This window comes from Haliaeetus albicilla, chromosome 3, assembly GCF_947461875.1.
Source record: "Haliaeetus albicilla chromosome 3, bHalAlb1.1, whole genome shotgun sequence".
Taxonomy (NCBI): domain Eukaryota; kingdom Metazoa; phylum Chordata; class Aves; order Accipitriformes; family Accipitridae; genus Haliaeetus; species Haliaeetus albicilla.
Window position 1 is genome coordinate 1,212,059 of NC_091485.1, and position 19,807 is coordinate 1,231,865.

Genomic DNA, 19,807 nt, shown 5'->3' on the forward strand with positions numbered 1-19,807 from the left:
GGGTCCCAGTCTAAAATAGTCCCGTTATTTTTAGTATAGTACTTAAGTATCTGAACTGTGCCCTGTACTGCCAAAGCTGGCATGCGTCCCTGGCCATACCAGGAATTCCGATATTAAACAAGAACACACACGCCACATATCCAGGCCGACTTTTGTTCTTCTGCATTGTCTTTAGTGGGTGACTTTAAAGACTTTAAACACTAACAGCCAGCCAAAAGTGGCACAGGCTTACATGCTAATTCTGCATTTAAAGCCTCTCTACCAGCTACTGTGCAACACGAGAATCGGCCCAGGAAGGAAAGAGCAAGGGTTGCGATACCACTGATTAAAGAAAGAGACAGCCTGCTTTTAGCAAGGTGGGGCATGGATAGAGGAGAAGAATGGGGTTATTTCACCTCTGTTTTGCTTGTTATGAGTCCATACAAGGTCTGGGGAACTGGAGGAGAGGAGAAATCCAAAGTGCTGTAACTCATCCCTCTTCCGTCCCCTTCCACACTGCACATACACTATGGATAAATTTAAACTAGTCAAGAAACAAAAGGCCTGTGTTAAATATGTTTATACACACACACAGAAGGAGGATTATGTAAGCTCTGTCTCACAAACAATATGCTGCTTCTGCGGAAGAAATGAGATGATCAAAGCAAGACTTGTGCATCTTTCCAAGTCAGTCTTCCCACCTTCCATCAAAGGGGTGACAACCGTCCTGCAGCACGCTAATTCTGGAGCACAGAGAGCAGAACAAAATCTGAAGTAGCCACAGGCTGCTCCAACAAAGCCTACCTGCCTCCACGAGCTTACTGCCTCTTACCTTGGGCTTTCCTCATAAGCTCGTCTTTGTTAGACCAGGAAGAACAAGTTCCCCGTGAGGAATTCACTCTGCCCTTTTACCAAGTACTTTGCAGAAAGGAAGTCAACTCTACGAGAGAGCTCTCAAGGCAAGATCCTAACCTGAAAGTCGGCTGCCAGCCAACAAAAATTTCTTAGTGTCTATTACCACTAGACCATCTGTTCTTGAAACTGTACGTTCCTTTTCAGAGGGGTTCTTATTTTGTGAACAGTATTAGCATTGTTCGCTGTCTCCGCTCTGTGAACATCCCCTTATCCAACACGCTTCTAGAGCTGGTGGTGACACAGGACCAAGCCTCTAGTTTATCATATCATTATCTAGCCATTTTGGGTTCATTGGTATACTTCAGTACTTTTTATTTTAAACTATTTTAGTCTCGGAGAGCAGCAGAAGCACCATATATAAAACCTCACATGGCTTCTGAATTATGGCAGAGCTGATCAGGGGCACCAACTAAATGATGTTCTCAAACCCAAATCTGACAAAACCAGCTGAGGTGAAGATTTGGCCTTTTGGCATTTGCCCATTAACTGTTTCAATGGGTTGATTCTGGATGAAAGAACTTGCCTTTGTATTTGAAGAGAGCTTTCTGCCACTGACTGTTCGTTCTCTCTCATCTCCAGTTTTTAATTGGCTTCCAGTTAATCCTCAGACCCAAGATGTTTTAAGTTTTGCTGTTGCCCATACGTGACCAAAAGCAAGCAACAGTTAGTTATTCTCCCTCGCTAGCTAAAGAGGTCAAGCAAAGTCCATTCATCTGCACTCCACTAAAAGAGCAATTGCCCGAAGACAATTATTGCAGTACCAAAATAAGTGAAGGTGAAGCAAGAGGCATCAAAAATATCAAAAACTCATTCTATAATTCCACATCGATAAAATAATCATTAAGGGAAAGGTCAGTCCACTCATCACTTTCTCCAGAAAGCTACAGGTAACAAGGCCAAAACAAAACAAAAAAAGCCCTAATACTAGTCAAGATAGGACAGAGGAGAGGAAAAAAAAATTAGATTGAATCAATAAAAATTAGATGAATCAACTTTCTCTCAAATTAGCTGTTTTTTGTGAAATTCAGTCACGAACATGTTGAAGAGTTTGGGTTTCTCCTAAAGCTTCAAACCATTAGCAGTTATTTTTGAGAGTTCATAGCAGATTGACAAGGTAACAGAGGCTGGAGAATGGCACACAGTGATATCCTGCAGAAGTGGGAAGGGAAAGGAGTGGAAAGAAAATGCAAAGAATGACAGTTGTTGCTTATTTGCATGTGGACTGCTGTTAAACCCATCTGCTAGCACCAAGAAAAGAGAGGAGAAAAAAAACATTGAACTCAACAAAAACTGATTGTTCATGAGTAAGCCAGGTTAAACCAACTCAACTTCCTACTATGGCAGAATAATACATTTTAGGAACATTGAAGCAGTAGACACTGAATCTTGACATTAGCAAAACCATGTCAAAAGATTCAAACCACATTCTTATGAAAAGTTACAAAAACTTTGTCATACAGTTATCAATGCAAACAGTCATCTTACAGCAGATGTGAAAGTGACTGGATAACTGCACTGTCTTATCATTTGCTCGGAATCCAAAAAATGGAAAGACTCACAAAATAGCCTGACATACCGAATAACCTCTGGCAGAGATCTGCCCTGGTCCCCCACTATTCTAATACTAATGCTCTAGATAATGAAGGAGAAAATGACACACATTAAACTTGGGGAAGCTGCTAACTTAAAGCTGCCAGCTTGCTGGAAGACTGAATTCAAAGCAAGTTTTAGAAACTGGAGAATTCTTTGTTGAGAAAGAGGCAAATACCATATAGGAATGTATAGATGAACATATGCGAGAATCGTGAAGCAACAGTTCTGTTCCACTCATGGCTGATAAAGCTTCCAGCATGACGCTGTATCCAGTTTTCAGCAAATTTCAGAAAAGATCAGCTGGAAAGAATCCAAGCAAAAGCAATAGGAACATCACAGAATTAGAAAAACATGACATCTGGGAGGAAAAAAGAAAAAACAGGATGAACTGGAGCTCAGCCAAAAGAAGAGAAAGTAAGGGTCACGATGGTAACTTTCAAATACATGAAAGCCTGCTACAAGGGAAGAGTGAAGAATCTGTTCTCCATGCCCACAACTTTCAGAAGAAGAAACAGAAAGGTTTAAAAAGCAACAAAGAAGATTTAGGAAAACATTACTGGGTGGAGTGGCAGAGAGGGTGTGGTGTGAGGGCACTGGGGAAAAAGGAAAGCAAAACACCAAGTCAAAATTGCTAAAAGGAAAAAAAAACCAATGAGTCAACAGACAGACTGTCTGGGGAGTACATGGACTTTCCCCATCACTGTCACCAAACTGCTGTCAAAAACACAACTATACTCCAGCTTCTCATTGACTAGTTGACCTCTCTGAAGTCTCGTCTCCAGATCTAGGGCTGTGCTACAAGAAAATAACACACATGCCTTATCTCATCTCTTTCTTATAAGGACATTACCCAAAGCGACAATACCAACAAGCTACATGCCGACTGTAACCTTCAGAGCTGAAATGTCTTAAAAAAAACAAAACAAAACAAAAAACATCCAAAACCTAAACCAACCCACTGCAAACCTTACGTGTTAAAATATCTTTTTAAAAAAGTCTAACCCACGTACTTGCCTCTGTTGATACAAGGATCCAACTATGTCCTAACGCTACAAACTAGAACCTGACAACAGAGAGGCACGTGGCCAACACCCCGTGGGGAGCAGCGCTGGGAATTTTGCTCTCCAGTCTCACTCTGGAGGACAAATAGCAGAAACAACACTTTGACTCTAATGTCTTGAATATTCTTTTGTGCTTAGCCACAATCTATGAGCTGTAGATGAAAATCTTAAGGTCTTGCTGGCTGTCAGGTTTTTGAAGGGTACAAGGAATGGAGAAATTTCCTCTTCCAGAAGAGCATGGAAGAGGATCATCTATACATGGTTACCCCAGCACAACTAACTGAAGTAGGTACTGTAAGGTGCAACTCCATCATTCTGTAGCTTGGCATTAACGCTTACTCAGTAGCAAGCATCTCTGGAGGTTTGGGGGAAAACAACCCCAAAACCTCAATCCCTTCAATATTTTTTTTTTAGCTCATGGATTGTGAGCATTGAGCTGTACCCACCAGCATATTCCAAACTGGATTTGTTGTCACTATGTAAAACCTCTGGGAGTATTTACAGGAAACGAACTCCGATTAGACATAACTGCAAGCATTATCATTTTATTCAGCCAATTTTCTCTCTCCAGTTCACCTCCCCACATGCCACAGTTTAGTCTCCACCATTTGCATCAATGGAAGTAGCTGGGGACAGGCATTTCACAAGTCTCCCAAATCCACTACTCCTGGGTACAAGATTTATTTTAGCCTTTAACTGTGCAACTGAAAGATATTTAAGCATGCCACAGAGGCTTAAAGGAGGCTCTAGAATTGCATTTGCTTTATATTGTACAGTGTCAAAAGGACAGTCATTTGCCATCTTTTCTTGAGTATCCCAGAGTAAGATGCTGATGCAGGGATAAATATTTATAAGGCTAGTTCATGCAGTTTTCCTTAAATCCGACTAGATCTAACCCCCTCTTGTTTTAAGAAGCAGGAATTATATGTGAATATCACAGCAACAGCAAGGAGGATCTAAGAGTTAAGATCAGGTGACCATGCACAGGAGGGGCCCGCTGTGGATTTACAGGATTAGCACCAGTGCCCTTCCCTCCCTGTCCGCTCCCCACTTTGCATCTTTACAACTGCAGATACTGGGACCTTGGGCATACGAGGCTGACAGTCCACGAAGGCAAAGCACTAGTCACTCCTAAGGAATGAGAGGGCTGGGAAATGAAAAAGAAGGGAAAATAAATGAAATCAATAGGCGTAGACATTTTAAGTCAAGATAGTTGAGCAGGCATTGCCATTTCATGGAGTTCAGACGTGACACTGTTTGCATTCAGAGCAGAAGCATTTTTGATCAGGCACCTCACCGCGCGGTAAACCCTGGAATCCCCGGCTGTCCAAATGGCCACCAGACCACAGGACACAGCAAATAAACATCTACTCAAAAGTAACACTTGTGGTTTAGACCAGGACTGAAGTCAGGCCAAGTTTTAGACGCGAATTAGCTACCTGTATCACAAGTGGGATGTTTACTATGCATTGTGGTATAAATACTTGTCCTCTCACGATTTTTTTCTTCCTAACACTTCCTCCACCTTTGAAGAGGCAATCATCATCTCTGAGAATTTAATTTCCACAAGCTGTGACGTGGAAGCAAACGCAGAACAATACAGCCATCACATGGGCAAAACACGGGCCCCAGAAACAGCAGGCTTTTCCCATACAGACACCCAACAGCAGGTCCCAGAACGTGTTAGCGTTACTCCGAACAGATAACCATATCAGTAACGTTTTCAGAGCCGTGATCTAGCCATGCTGTGAGCCAAGACACTCCCCCACCCACCACACCTTCTTCACCTGAGGGGTGGGGGAGCAGCCTGCTTTGCCTTTTCCCTCCATCACACTAGAAATACCTACATGGATATGGAAATCAGTTTGATTCCTTCTCCTCTCACATTGCTGAGAAGTGGGTGCATTGGGAGGGAGGGGAAAAATAATCAAGTCAATTAAAAAGTTGAGAGTTGTGTCAATATTGCCCTTGTTTGTGCCTTCTCTTCTCGGCTCTCACTACATCTCCCAAACTCTCTCCTTTAAAGTAGCTTTCCCTCTCCCATTCCCTTCCACTGCTGGAAAACACACATATGAGCAGAGCAGTCACTTAGGCAATGTCAATCAAATCCTCAAAAATAGACTGGAGTGTTTTCTCATCTTTCTTTTACAGTAGGTATCACAATAATAAGAACAACCCAACAAAACAAAAGCCATTTTTAGTTGGTGTTTATTTACATCCAAAATCCAGGGAAAACTGACATTCTTAGTTAAATCTTAGGTCTTTAGTCTGCATTCAGTTTTTGCTCCCTAACAATGGGATGGCTCAGTCCTTTCTTACAGGATGCAAAAGGGCAGGGAGACTTGCTCCCTGGTGGAAGATGACATCATAATTCAAAGCTTTATAGGTTAGGTCAGTTTTAAGATATAGCTACTTTGGGCTGCTCTGCTTTGGTTTATACAAATCCTGTTATTTCTTAATTGACCAGACAAATCTTTAGCGAGATTACAGCTGTGCTGCAAAATCATCTTCACTGATAAAAAAAACCCAAAACATTTGCAATCCAGGCTGCACTAAGGCAACAAGGTTGTAAACAGACTCTTCTAACAAAAGTGGCAGAAAGTCATTAAGATTCGTTTAAGCTACCTAAAGTATTTGGTTAATCTTAAACTACTAATGGATTTCAGAGGCAGCATCTTGGGTGAAAAGCCACTTTTAATGCAGTCCTTTCAGTCCACTGGTTTTCTAGGGACCTCATTCGACATGCCTAGGGTGGCAGGTAGCACCAGTTACCCCGTAACAGCAGTACTTCTAAAAGGATCCCAAAAGACCGGAGGAAGACACAGCCTGGAGCTCTCTCCTCCCAGCCCCTCAGCTCTGCATACAGCCACGGCCCTGCACAGCTTCCACGGCCCCGCGTGGAACTACAGCTCCCATCGCACACGCGGGCGCACGCCAGCCCCGCACGCATCGCGCCGCTGAAAGGCTTCGTCGTGAGGTCCCGGGGGTACCAGCGAAGCGTCGAATTCGCGTGGGACGCGGCACGCACTGAACTACGGAGGAGATACACCCTTCCCAGACACCACAAAGGGGCTGTATAATACAGTAAATATAGTCAGAGTACACCAAACCAATAAATTTCAATTGAAACCATGCTGACGATGCCCTACCCTGACCTACAGAAGGACGTTTGTCACCCTGACCTTGAGAAGCAATACATTCTTCCTTTCACCTTTTCCCTCATCGTCCCACGCCACGTAAATAGTCGGCTTTATCTATGGTATAGGCCATATAGGTGATCCAAACTATAGCATACCACTGAACAACATCAATGCTCATCAAAGACCCTTCACGAGCAAGTCTTTAACATCCACAAGATATTCCAGAAACTCTGTACCACAGACACGGTCTCTACCATGAAAACCTACTTTAACTCACCGTGTCGGTACAGCACATTAAGGCAGTGCAAAGCACAAGTGGCAAACTGGTCCTGCTGCCACGTTGTCTCCCTCTTGGCAGACCTTTTCAAGACGCTGCTGCTTCTACTTTACCATACTGGTGCTCACCACCAACTCCAGCTCCCTGTACTCAAGTCACCGCTGGGGACTTCTGGCAGTTGTCGCAACCGTGAGATGCATACACCCCACTCACCCCCGAGAGAGAAATGGGGTATTTGGGAAGCTGGGAGGGGAGACCGGGTAGCCACAGGGCTGGTGGAAGCAGGAGATGATGTTGCTGATGAGCAAGCTGCAGGGAGGCAGCCCTGGCCACCGGACAGGAGGGGGAACAGAGAAAGCCACTTTGGGAACCTCCAGCCTTTCTGCGCAGCAAGCCAGGATTTAGGAGAGTTTGCAAGCTCCTCGCACAAAGCACTCGCTTCTTTGCTTGGCTTCACAGAGTTATAATTGCAGAATTAGAGGATACTGGCAGGAAGAGGTGAACTAAGACCAGCTCTGGATGGATGAAAGCATCACTGCCCACACAGTGTGATGATTTATGGCTCAACCATAGGTTTAGGCAAAAATTCACTCTGACCACACAGCTTGAACGTAGATCCGCACTCAAACATTGACTTTAGACAAGCCGCAGTTGCGCACAGGAAGAAAGCTTCAGTCCCCACACACTTTAAAAAATAAATAAAAAATTTAAAATAAAAAAATAAGTAGTCCCATGGATGCTTCTCTGGCTGGATGAATCTTCTCTGAATTACTGCCAAAATCAGTACAGATACAACATGGCTGAAGTCAAGCATACAGTTGGCCAGATACCCTGAGAAGAGGAAGAAATTTGGTATTTGTATGCAACCATGTTAGCATGCCCATAAAATTACTTCTTTCTCACTTATCACTTCCTTGATCTCAGCAGCCCAAAAACCTAATACAGGTATGCAAAGCAACTGAAGCATTATGAGTAGCGTTTGTTATAAAACCTGAACTTCATTCAGCAGCTGGTACAGAGTGCTTGAAGTAAAACACAGGGTATGGGGAGAACTTTCAATACGCGTTTTGTCACTCTCCAAATGACTTTGCAAAAGACAGAAACTGGTTTTAGACAGAGGCAGACCCCTGTAATGAAGGCTCAGAAAAGGTCTTTTCCTCAGTCCATCCAAGAGTTCACGTATAAGGGACCTGGTACCCAGCCAGAAAGACTGAGCTAGTCAATTAGCTCAATCTTTTTTGTGTTAGAATTATGGAAAAAAACAACCAGAAGTGTTTCTGAAGAGAAATGCCAGTCATTGCTATGCAATCCAGAACCCAAGAACTCAAACTCCAGGTCTTCCCAAGCTCTGCTTGGCAAAACGAAGGAAAGCCACGACATGTCACTTTGCCCCCAAAATGATTCCACATCTACCACAGGCAAGAATAATAACTGAAATTACTAAAGAACTTCTTTTGGTTTCCAGTTTGCAGGGTGGTTTGTTTGTTTGTTCCCCCCCCAGGCTAAAGCATACTAGCTTTAGCAAGGCTGAGAAATTTGCAGCTCTGTCCAAGGCAGCTCCTCAAGAGTCACAGGAGTTTATGGCGAGATCTGCCCAACAGCCACCAAGACCATTTCCTAGTAGACACAAAAGCAGTCACCTCCAATGCCTTTATTTGACTTTGGCTATAGAAACCCCTCTTCGTCAGAGCGGTGTGGCTGAACCAGCTCGTAGGCAGCTCTGGGACCGTGAGACTGGGAACAGCTGAGACGTTCCCGGAAAAAAAACATTTCAGCGGGTAACTGGCCTGAAACAAGTATGTTTTACAACGTTTCAGGGCAAGTCAACCAAATCTCCAGTGTTCCTCATAGCACTGTCATAACTTTGAACAGCTATTATGCTCGATATTTCTCATAATATGAATAATGATGGATTTATTACCAGTTACTTCCTCAGTTGCTCTGATTTATGACGATCGTATAATAAGATACAGCTACACATACCTTACATAATCTTCTGAAACTGTCAAGGTGCTATTTTTATCTTTAAATGTACAAGAGCAATAGTAACATTTTTGTTACGGCTGAGTTGCTCAATAAAAAACCCCACCCACCACTGACACGTTTCATATTCATTTTAAGAAAACAACCCAACAACACATGTCCATTTTCTTAAAAAAAAAAAATTAAAAAACCCATTAATAAGGACACCATTGCTGAGATTCACACTTCAGGGCAGCATATGGATCAGGCACAAGGTTAACACACGTTCTTTTCCCCAATCCCCCCACCCGTTGTGGAAAACTCCCTTCAACGGGTAAACCTGGCAAATATAGGCAGGCTCTGGAGATGCTCTGCAAAGCCAGGTCTAGTCTTTAGCTTGTTTGCTTGTGTAGCTCCATAATACTTGTTGGAATTCACAGAGAAAAAAATCCATGCTGGGTCTTCAGAAAAATCAGTAGGCTTCCCCAGCCAAGCTGGCCCAGCAGTTTGCTACCACTGAAAGGAGAGGGGACCCATTCTTTTCTTTCCCATTTCTTTCTCCTCCTTTCCCTGGAAGGGCACCTGACCTCAGGTGCCCCATCACATGCTTCCGAGAGCTGATCCCATCCTCTAACCCAGAAGAAAACCAATCCCAGAAAAACAAGTATGCAGGACAGCTTTCTACCCGGTTAGAGAGTCAGCCACGAACATGTGTGGTGAACAACCAAGTTGGCCCGAGGTAAGAGATTCAAACGCTCTGACAAAAATGACACCTTTCAGTAGCAGTAAGCTCTTAGCATGGCCCACATTTTTGAGAAATGAAGACCTGCCTCTCTTCCAGGGGAAAAGCCTCTTCGCATTGCAGATTTTTCATAACAGAAATTCGTATTTTAGCACTCTAAAAAAGGAAAAAGTGACTTGTATCATGACTGATGGCTGTACACTAGCTGTCTCCCAGAAAATCCACTGAGCACTGCCAAATTGACCTGATAGGCTGCTTCACATCACCTAAAGAAATGTCACCTGAGCTCATCTGAATTTTAAATGAGAGACCTGGGGAACAGCCCTCATAAGGAAGAGTTGGACATGAAGGGCCCAAGAAGTTCTCAGAGACAAACACAAGCAAAACTAAAAGTCAGGCTGTTACAGCACAGGACTCCACTCACTTCGCTTTTCGAAATCACCCATTTTCCAAACACCCGTGAGAACCTCTCCTGATCCTGGGAAAAACAGTTGAACTGTTTGCAAGTAAACCAGGACAAATTATACATTTGCCAAAATTAGCTAAGGCTAAGACTAGCAAGACATCTTGCAATGCCATTCTCCTACTGAAGGCTGTATCAGCAGTACTGTTTTCCAAAGGACACTCGGGGAGGTAGGGTACCCAACAAGAACTCAAGCAGGTGTTGGAAGTGTCATCACACACCTAAACTCACCCCGTCATGCACAGCATCAGCTGCAACAGTCTTTGCATACTCCTCTGACTTTCTATGTGTTAGCAATGTAATCCACCTTTGCTAGCAAGGAACTCCACAGAGATTTTTCCTGACCTTTTCAGCATCAGCTCTAGAACAAAAAATGTATGCCAAATGCAAAACAAGCCTGAGCGCACATCAGAGATGCCAGCAACCCAAATAGCAATTGCTCTGCACTCCTACGGCTCATCTCATAGCCTTCTTGCTCAATTCTCCTGAAGGCTTTTATAAAAAAATACAAACAAAAAAACCAAACAAACCCCAAAGCCTCTTCTGAAACCTCTCAAATGTTAAGTGTCATGACTATAGGTAATGGTATAATAGCCTAGCAGTAAATAATATCAAAAGCTATCAGTTCATGAAAATCATGTATAATCCGTCACACTCTATTTTGATCATTTCTAGAAGCACAATAATGGGATATTTTGATTGCTTTCCCCTTACAGGGCCTTCATTAAGAACCATCATTTAAAAATAAAAACTAAAACTAGGTTAGGTGCCCAGCAGCCAGGGAGGAAAAACAAGAAAAACCAAATAAAACCCAAACCACCACCCCCCCCCCCCCCACACACACTTTTGGCCTCAACTTTTTGGACTTCAGGATTCCTGGAATGAAATATTTCATCACAAAACAAAACAGAAGAAGACAATGTTAAAGCTGGTGAGCTTTTATGTTAAGTGTTAAAAATGCATGCATTCTGTGTCTAGAGTATAGATGCTGATGGCAAATCTGCCTCTAGCATAAGATTTAGCGGCAAGTAGTACTTTGTCCTCACAATCGCTGCACGGATATCCTTCTCTTGGAAATTGTTTATTACATTCCTTGCTGTGACTATGTACAGTAACTGGAACATCACAGAACTGGATAGGAAAAGCAAAAGCAACCTGACCCACCGAGAAAGCGTCTGCCAGCACTTGAGCCATTGTTCTGCAAAATATCAAGGCTTGAATTCTGACATAATCCCCTGACATCTCGGGTGATGTCAGCACGAGCAGCCATTAGAATGAAGAATGATCACCCACAAGACATTAATTCAAGAAGAATCAATGGCCTTGCAATACATATTTCTCCCTTAACATTCTCCTAAATGGACTTTAATACATTTGAGCCAGACGGGAAAGCAGGCCTTTTAAGAAAGGCTTTGGCACAAGACAAAAATATCACAAGCTTCTGAAATTTTAGCTTTTCCAGCTCCTTGAAGTTCAATTCCACACTTGTGCTTTGATATAATAAAAGCTCCTCGTTCCTTTCCAAGGATGCTCAGAGCGTTAACAGCACACTAAGCAAGACCAACCTACAGATTTTACCTTCCCCCAGTCCTTCTCACCCCCTCTCCCAATTCCCCTTTAAGCAGAGAGAACATTCTCCTATCTGAATCTGTACCTAGTAGTTTGGCAGAGATGAACATCATGGAAAAGACGGAAAGAAGAAAGCGGGGGGGGAGAAAAAACCAAAAACTTACTTCCCCATTATTATTTCAGCTCTTTAAAGCTTCTGCTCTAACCCTTTTTAATATAAAACTACCTTGTCCTACCATCCTCCATGTCCTCCATTAAAATCAAGATCTGGGAAAGTTTTCTAGCAGTTTCTCCTCTAGAAAAGGATCCAAATCCTTGCTGCCAGTTAGTTTTGAAATCTGAAGCACTCTCCAAACATATGACAGAGTCCAGCTGCAACTCCCTGACCAAGAATACGTTTAAGTGTCAAACTGTTCTGTAACGGGAGCATGTGCAGTGAAAGAGACTTGCGTGACATTTCAAGGGTTCCCTTCCCCATGGTTTCAAAACCAAAATTAGCACCTGAAGATGACCTAGAAATAAAGCTGATCAAAGGAAAAAAGAGGTTCTGAAAACTTATATCTGTGCTACAAACCAACAACGTGAGTCAGGACAGAGCTGCAGCCACTTGATCAAGTCATCAGAAAGGCAGAATTTAGATCCCAGGCACTGAAAGAAGTTTTCAAGTGTTCATCAAGTGCTAATCTCCACCATGAAAAGAGTCTATGGACTTAGAGATTCTCCCTGCTTATTGATTTTCTCACCAGGAATGCATAATGGAAGAATGATACTAGTGTCATAGAGTATTATCCACCCTTACTTATCTGCAGCCTTCAGCAACCACAGGCTCGGCCTCACAGCAGCCACTCGGTTTCCCCGATTTCTCTGCTGACACAAATTCTGCAGCACTAAGCGTGAAGGGAGCGCAAAGACTGCGCTCTGAAGTTTACTTTGTGAACAAATGTAGAAATCCCCACCGCTGCTCAGCAGGAGAGTTCCTTCCCACTGGGCTATAGGTTTATTCCAACAGGATGGCACGGCATTTCCTCCACAGTTTGCCTGCCAGGAAAGTAATTTCCTATTTTTGTCCTGTTGAGAACTAGTAGAAGCTGGCATTGATGGAGGCTGGGAAGAATCAGAGGCTGGTTTGCTAGTGGTTTAACCAAACATGTGTTTACAATTACCCCATTCATCATGACCTGCCTGCGTAAAACTGCCTTTTTGGAATTTGCCCATGTTCCTTGGGTTTGGCCTCCAAAGAGGCTGAAACAGACTCGCTAAGAAATACATTGTTTGAATAGTACTGCTGGAGCCACAGAACTGTCCAATAGTTAATATTGTAATCATTAATGCAACTGTTGGACATTAAGATCAACATCGCTGCTCAACTTGTTGCTGTTGGCCTGAGGATGACAGCTTTGCAGCAGGAGGGTAAGATAATGGGAAAACCTCTTGCAGCCTTCCCCTGGTGTCCAACAAAAGAATACAACAGAAATAGGACACCGTGTTTCTTTCTCAGATGCTCTACAGTATCTGCCCGCAAGAAGAGAACGCAGAGGCGGTCGTGGTGTTCCCAGCAAGCATGTCCAGGGCACTCATCACCGCTGCACCCAAGGACCACGACTATCACCACAGCCCCAAAGCTCTTTTCAGAAATACCCTGTGCAGTATAATTAAGACTTGCAACTCCCCTCACTCTCTCCCCTGTTCTCACTTCAGGAAAGAATAAGCAGAATCTGTCCTACCTTCATGTGGTAAAGGGGAAATTTCTCACTGATGATCCTTTCTCCACGAAGAGGTCAAACTATTCTAGCAAACAAGCCTTATCCCACCATACCTGAACCAGCATTATCTCAAAGCCAGCAGTGCTGAAAGCTGCCAAGAGCTCCGAGAGAGACACGCCTCACCTCTCTCGGTATCAACGAGGTAGACTTTCATGCTACGTGCCTAGATTATGCCAGCTCTAGTCTAGCAATCTACAGCCTGTAATTTTACTTCATACCATACATCAGAAAACTACACACATTTTCCTCCCCCATTTTCTGCTCTCCAAAGTTATCATTTGATACCCAAAATTTGATATACCAAAGATATAATGGCTTACCAAAAATGACTTAAAGGTTTCTGAAAGGCTTCAGGAAGCAGAAGGTCCCTCACACTAACTTACAGTATTAGTCACATCCTGTATTATCCATGCTGCTGGAGAAGGTCTCCTACTCTGCTAAAAAGATCACCCACTTAGAACAACCAATCTTCATGACGGCCAGCTTTTGCTGTAGCCATTCAGGAGTGGTAATCTGCACCTCCCCATGGGTTAACTAACTGGGATACAATTAGCAGGTTTCATTAAAAGCTCTCTTGGCTTGTAAATGAGTATTAATGTTGGGTTTTGAAGAACCCATGTGATTCACCCCACCTACACTTTCATTCAATCCACACCTGAGTCTCTGGTCCTTCCCACTACGGGTTGTTTCCCTGTAAAAACCCAAGCACCCACGTAGCCACTGCCTTCTCCTAGCAGAAAATGGCTCACCCAGCGCTCAAGACCTCATGCTTTCATGAGTGTCTTCCAACAAGTTTTCAAGTTCATTGGCAGCACTGGCTCCTCACCATTAAACAGAAATCGCTGATCTTTTCTGTCACAGAGACCAGGAAAGACAGAACTGTTCACAAGGGCGCTACTCTAAAGTAGGGCTTGAGCCTGAAATGCCTTTAGTCCTGTTAGCCGGGTCCATTTGCTTGCTCTGCATGAACTGATCCATCTGCAACTGATGAAAGACCCTAGGAAAGCAAAGAGGGAGATGAGTTTTCAGGCAATGCATGCACATCAGTGTGAATGTGAAGATCTCTTAAGAGTTTCAGGATAACCTGGCACTGGTGGCAACACCATGAATCCTTCCATCTTCAGCACTCCTTTGCACATCCTAAGTCCAAAAGCTGCTAGAAACCACAAACACCACCACTTTCAGATGAGTGTACCTGTATGAAAAATGTAGTGCCTGTCTGTCTCTCACATCAAGTATCTGCTGAAGAGACAGTACCCAGGGGAATAAAGCATGCCAGGAAAGGGATTGTAGAGCATATCCAACCAGATCTCGAAGTCGGGCTATTCTGATTGTTCCATCGGTGAAGAGATTAACAGTCTGTTTGTAGACAGGATGCCTCACACTGATCAACAATTCTCTTTTATGCTGCACTCCTAGTGGAATCTGGCTTCCTTGGATAGTCCTCTGCACATCCACAATGCAACAGAGGAGCCACACTGAGCTAACGGGAGAACTGCTGCGCAAAAAGATCATCCAATTCAACAGATGGCACGAGAATAGGAAAGACGTGGCACGGGACTAGTTCAGAGGCACACAGCTCAACAAGAAAGAAAAGACAACGAGGTAACATCTGTTTACTTGATAATATTATGTTTCATAACAACTACTGGTTTGGGAGAAAAAGCAATGGGAAACAAGACTACTTTGCCACATCCACGTGTAGGTCGCAAAGCGCTCTCCTGACCAGCAGGCAGTGCAAGGATAGCAAACCTGTAAATAAAGTTCAATGCTTATAAAAGGATTCCTTGGCAACCTTGTTCCTTGTAATTCCTAAACAGATTGTGGAGTTTCACCTTTTCAGAAAAGGATCTCCATTCCTAGATCTCCCCAGGTGGAGAGTCACGACGGGTATATTTTGGACATGCGCAGGAGCAGGCCCAGTTTCCAAGAAAAACAATCCTAACTTCTTCGCCTGCTTTCCTACAGAAGGAATTTTATGCAATCACACTAGCCAAGCCAGTTGGCAAGTTTCATGCCAGCCTGACAGAGGCAGAGGTCTCAAGAGTCATCTTCCTCGTTTGTGAAAACACTGGGCCAGGTGGGCACACGTAAGAAATGCTGCACTGTGAACTGGCATCAATACCCTCACAGCTGAGACAAATCCAAAGAAAAGCAGGCTTTCTTAGTCTTAGTTTGGACAGAAACGCTGGCTTAAAAGGAAGAAAAGCTTTCGCCTTGATGCCACTAATAAAGTTCACCCAGAGGCTCAGAGTAAAAAGGCCAGCAGAAACCGGTAAGGTTTTTGCACCACGGCGTTCGCCGTAACCAGTGAAATTTTTACCTGCGCAAATACTTCAGCGCATCCTAAAACCACGTCCCGCTGGTCACGCGAAGGCATCCCCCTTCGCCTCTCCCTCCCCACCTCCGGCTTCCAGGTGTCCGCGGAAGCCCCCGGGCGCATTTCCCACCCACGCGGTTCCCAAGACGGCGCTCAGCCGGCCTAAGCAAGAGCCTTGCCTGGAAACCCGGCCTCGTTCGGCACCGTCGCCGCAAACCTCCGCGCGCAGGGGCACGGCAGAAGGGAGGAGAGGAGCGACAGCAGGGTCCCACCTGCTGCGACACCACCCGCCAGCCCCCCGGCTCGCCCGCTGCCACGGCGGCGCGCGCCCAGGGAAGCTGCCGGTGCCTCGCAGTCTAGAGGGACATCTGCTAGTTCGGTGCTGTCGGAAAACAAGCTCCCGGCGCAACACTCTCGCGCTGCTGGCAGAAGTGGCGCGTGACCCAGCTATGCCTTTCCTCTGCCAGCTGGGAACTCCCCGCCTTGGAAGGATCCCTTCGCCAGAGAGATCCAGATACTTTTTGCCCATTTACACCCTGAGCGCAGCTGAGAACGCGACCAAAGATTTCTAAAAAACCTTTGTGACAATTCTTGCTGGAGTCGTTTAAGCGCTCGCAAGATAGAGGGCTGCAAATATTTTGTTTTATTCGCAGAGCGCACGGTCCGCGCTTAAGCGGAACGGAAACGCAGAGATCCATTTTGCATTCAGGCAGCGCTTTTGGACTACCTAGTAAAAAACACAGGAATACACTACTGAAATCCAGGTGTGGCTGTATCGGAGGATGAAAGCCAACTCACACAGCGGTAAGGGAGGGGATATTTTGATTAACCAAACCAAGGAAAACCATGGAAGTACCACAAGATCTTTTAATACGTAGCCAGGGCAAACAAGACCTACTTTAAGAACAAATAAAGTCCAAGTGAAGAAAATAAATCAGAGTATAACATGGCAAAATGATCACCGGAGGCAAGCGTCAGGGTCTGCTGCTCCGTCAGTTTACCGTTTGCAACGAGGCTACCAAACATTGCTCTTCAGGCTTTGTTGTTTGCTCTACATTGTGCTGAATTTTAAAGAGTTCGGCTTTGGGGAAAGAAAACCCGAACAGCCTTGACATTAGCATATAACTGTACAAAGACAGCCAGAGGAACGCGGCTCTGAAACGCTCTCCCTCTTCTGCTGCACGGTGAGGCAAGCCCCCCCGGGAAGACTAACGCCGCATGGGAAGAGCATCCTGCTGACCCCCCGCACCCTTCCCCAGCCCCAAAACAATCACGAAGCTCAGCCAGAGAGCTGCCATTTAAAGTTTCGAGCGTACTTCCTTTTTCCATGCAGGTTTTCTAATCTCCACGCATTCGCGGTGGGTTTTTTTAACCTGTCCTCGTAACTCACTCCTTTTAATCCTAGGATTAGCCTTGCTGCCCTTCTCCGTACCTTTTCTAGAGCTTTAAGTACAACTAGTCTCTAGAGGCAGGAGCCGATCGAGCTGGAGTGTCAGCGCATCGCTGCCACACGTCCTACAAAACCTCTGTTAAAACGAGTAATTGCTCGGCACCTTTAGGAGGCAACACAGCTCCAGCCGTCCCTCGGAAGCGTGACTTCAGGTGGTAGCTACCCCGGTCCCTCCGACCCCCCTCTCGCTTCCCCGCCCAACACCGAATTCATTCTTCTTTAGCGAAGGGAAAAGCAAACCGCATTCTTCGGGGCTGTTTTAGAAAACCTGATCAATGCTGCTTTGACATACCAGCAACACATGTTCCCATTTCAACAAATGGGAGCATTTCAGGCAGACCACCACTTCAGATGGAGCGGGGCTCCAGGCTGCTGAATCAGCACTTTCCATCCTGCTGGCAATAGAGAGTTATGCGACGCTTCAAAGGAAAGCGGGGGGAAAGGGGGAAGGCGGGCGGGGGGGGGGGCGCTGGCACTTAAGCAACAGAAGCGGGCAAGAGGATTTTGCAGGAGTTCATCTGCCAAACCAATTAACTGCAAACTGCTCTTCTAGAGAGATGCCACAGTTTCGGCCCCAGCGTGCGGCACCGCAGTTACACAATGAGACACCCAGGCGTGCGCGGCTCTCCCCGGCGGGGGGGCACCAGAAACCCGGCACCCCCCCCACCCCACACACACACCCCCCAATTTCGGGTGCCCTGGGCTAGCCAGGGGCTCTCCGGCACGGCCGGGGGTGGTGGTCGGGGGCGGGGGGGGAAGGCGGCGGGTCTGCCCTCCCGCAGATCCCCAGACGAGCAGGACGGCGGCAGCACCCCGGGGGGGGCACTTCTGCCAACGGCCCTCCCGCAAACGCTCAACGGCGATGGCGGGGGGGGGGGACGGGGACACGACACACAGACGGGGGAACCGCGGGGGAGTTTGGGCAGCACCGCCAGGTCTTCACCCACTTCCAGCGCGGGGCGAGGGGGGAGCCCGGCTCCCGGCACCGCTGAGGAGACGGGGCACGAAGCAGGCGCGCCGACCGAACGCGGCGGCCGAGCCCCGAGCCCGGCGAAAGGGCCGCCCCCCCCACCCTCCCGCTTCCCCCGGTCCGGCCCCGGGGGCTCCCCACAGCCGGGCGGCAGGAGGGGGCGCGGGGGGCTCGCCCGCGGCCCCAGGAAAAGGAAGTTCGCTCTCCTCCTCCTCCCGCCGGCCTCCGCCACCGAGGAGCCGGCGAGCCCTCGCCCTCCCCCGGCCCGGCCTTCCCCCCCCGCCGCACACACGCACCCCGCTGCGGCTCCCCACGGGCAGCCGCCGCCGGTCCCCGGCTCCTTACCTGCTGGGCGGCCGGCCGGCCGGCACCCTCCCCGCCGGGCGCCGCGGACCCGCCAAGTTTCGGGCGGGCACGGGGAGGGAGGGGGGGGTCGGGGAAAGGGGTCGTGCGCGGCGGAGGGGACGGGAGGGCGGGCGGGGAGAGGGGAGGGGAGGGGAGGGGGGGGTCCCTCCGGGCGGCGGGGTGGAAGGGGCGCGGGCGGGGGAGGGCAAGCTGCGGGAGCCACGCGCCTCAAAAAAAAAAAAAAAGGAAAAAAAAAAATTTTAAAAAATTAAAAAAAAAAAAGCAGTTAAGGAGGAGGAACAAAAAAAAAAAAAAAAAGGGGGCAAAACGCACCCAACGCGGACGGAAACGTTCGCGCCTCCGCAAGGCGACCCCGGGCTGCGGGAGGGGATCTGCGGAGGAAGAACTTCTGCCCGCCCGCGCCGCCGCCGCCGGCTCCCGGTGCTAACGGCGCCGCGCTCTCGCCTCGCGCCCAGCTGACTCCCGGCGCCGCCCCGCCCCGCTCCCGCCCCCCCGCCGCACGCAGCCGCAGCCCCGGCCCCGGGCCCGGCCCGCCGGGAGCGGGGGGCGGACGGCGGGGCCCCCCCCCCTCCTCTCCTTTCCCCTCACGGGGCGAGGGGCGCTGCGGGCGGCAGGGGGGGAGGCTGTTGGGGGGGGGGCTTCCTGCCCGGTAACAAAAGCTGACCCACAGGTAGCACCGGCGCTACTTTTGGGGAGGGGGGACGCACGCAGGCAGGCTGCTTTTTCTTGAAAATCAAGCCAAGAGAGCACCCGGGGGGCACCCACGAGCGCCAGGCGCTCGTGCGTGGACTTCTGTCACGCCGTCGGCCCACCCTGTTCCCGCTCTTTTCCACACAAAACCGCCCGGGAAGGTGCCCCGGCTCTCCTGCCTGCCTGGCGGGCTGCAGCCCCGGTGAGGGGGGGGACGACACCCACCATTCGGGGAGCCTTATGTGTGTGTGTCCCCCCCCGGGCCCCGCAGGCTGCCACCAGCACTCCCCCGGACCGCTGCCCCTGACTTCTGTGCGGTGGGACCGCGGGCATTCCCCTCCGCCCATCACCAGAGCTCCGCCGCAGCTCCAAGCATTCCTGTTTGCAAGTAGCTCGGGACTGCCAAAAAAAAATTAAAAAAAAAAAGGAGCGAAACTGCGGGCTTCCCTGAGAGACACCGTTCGGAAGCGTATGGGCTCCCGGGGGGGAGAGGGATATTGGGTCCGCCAGGCGCAAAAACACCTCTCGTAAGAAGGTCGTCCGCACT

General features: G+C 47.5%; 1 protein-coding gene across 3 annotated transcripts in view; it reads right to left on the reverse strand.

Annotated features, from left to right (window-relative positions):
* Window positions 1-19,020, reverse strand: part of GRB10 (growth factor receptor bound protein 10) — a 148,020-nt gene extending 129,000 nt beyond the window's left edge. For 2 of the 3 annotated variants that reach the window (XR_011323900.1, XM_069778678.1), the window contains exon 1: window positions 18,550-18,677. The gene's annotated coding sequence lies outside the window, so the exon portion shown is untranslated. Of the gene's footprint in view, window positions 1-18,549; window positions 18,678-18,882 lie in introns of those variants that run through there. The other variant, XM_069778679.1, reaches the window with a different exon arrangement.
* Window positions 19,021-19,807: the final 787 nt, after the last annotated feature.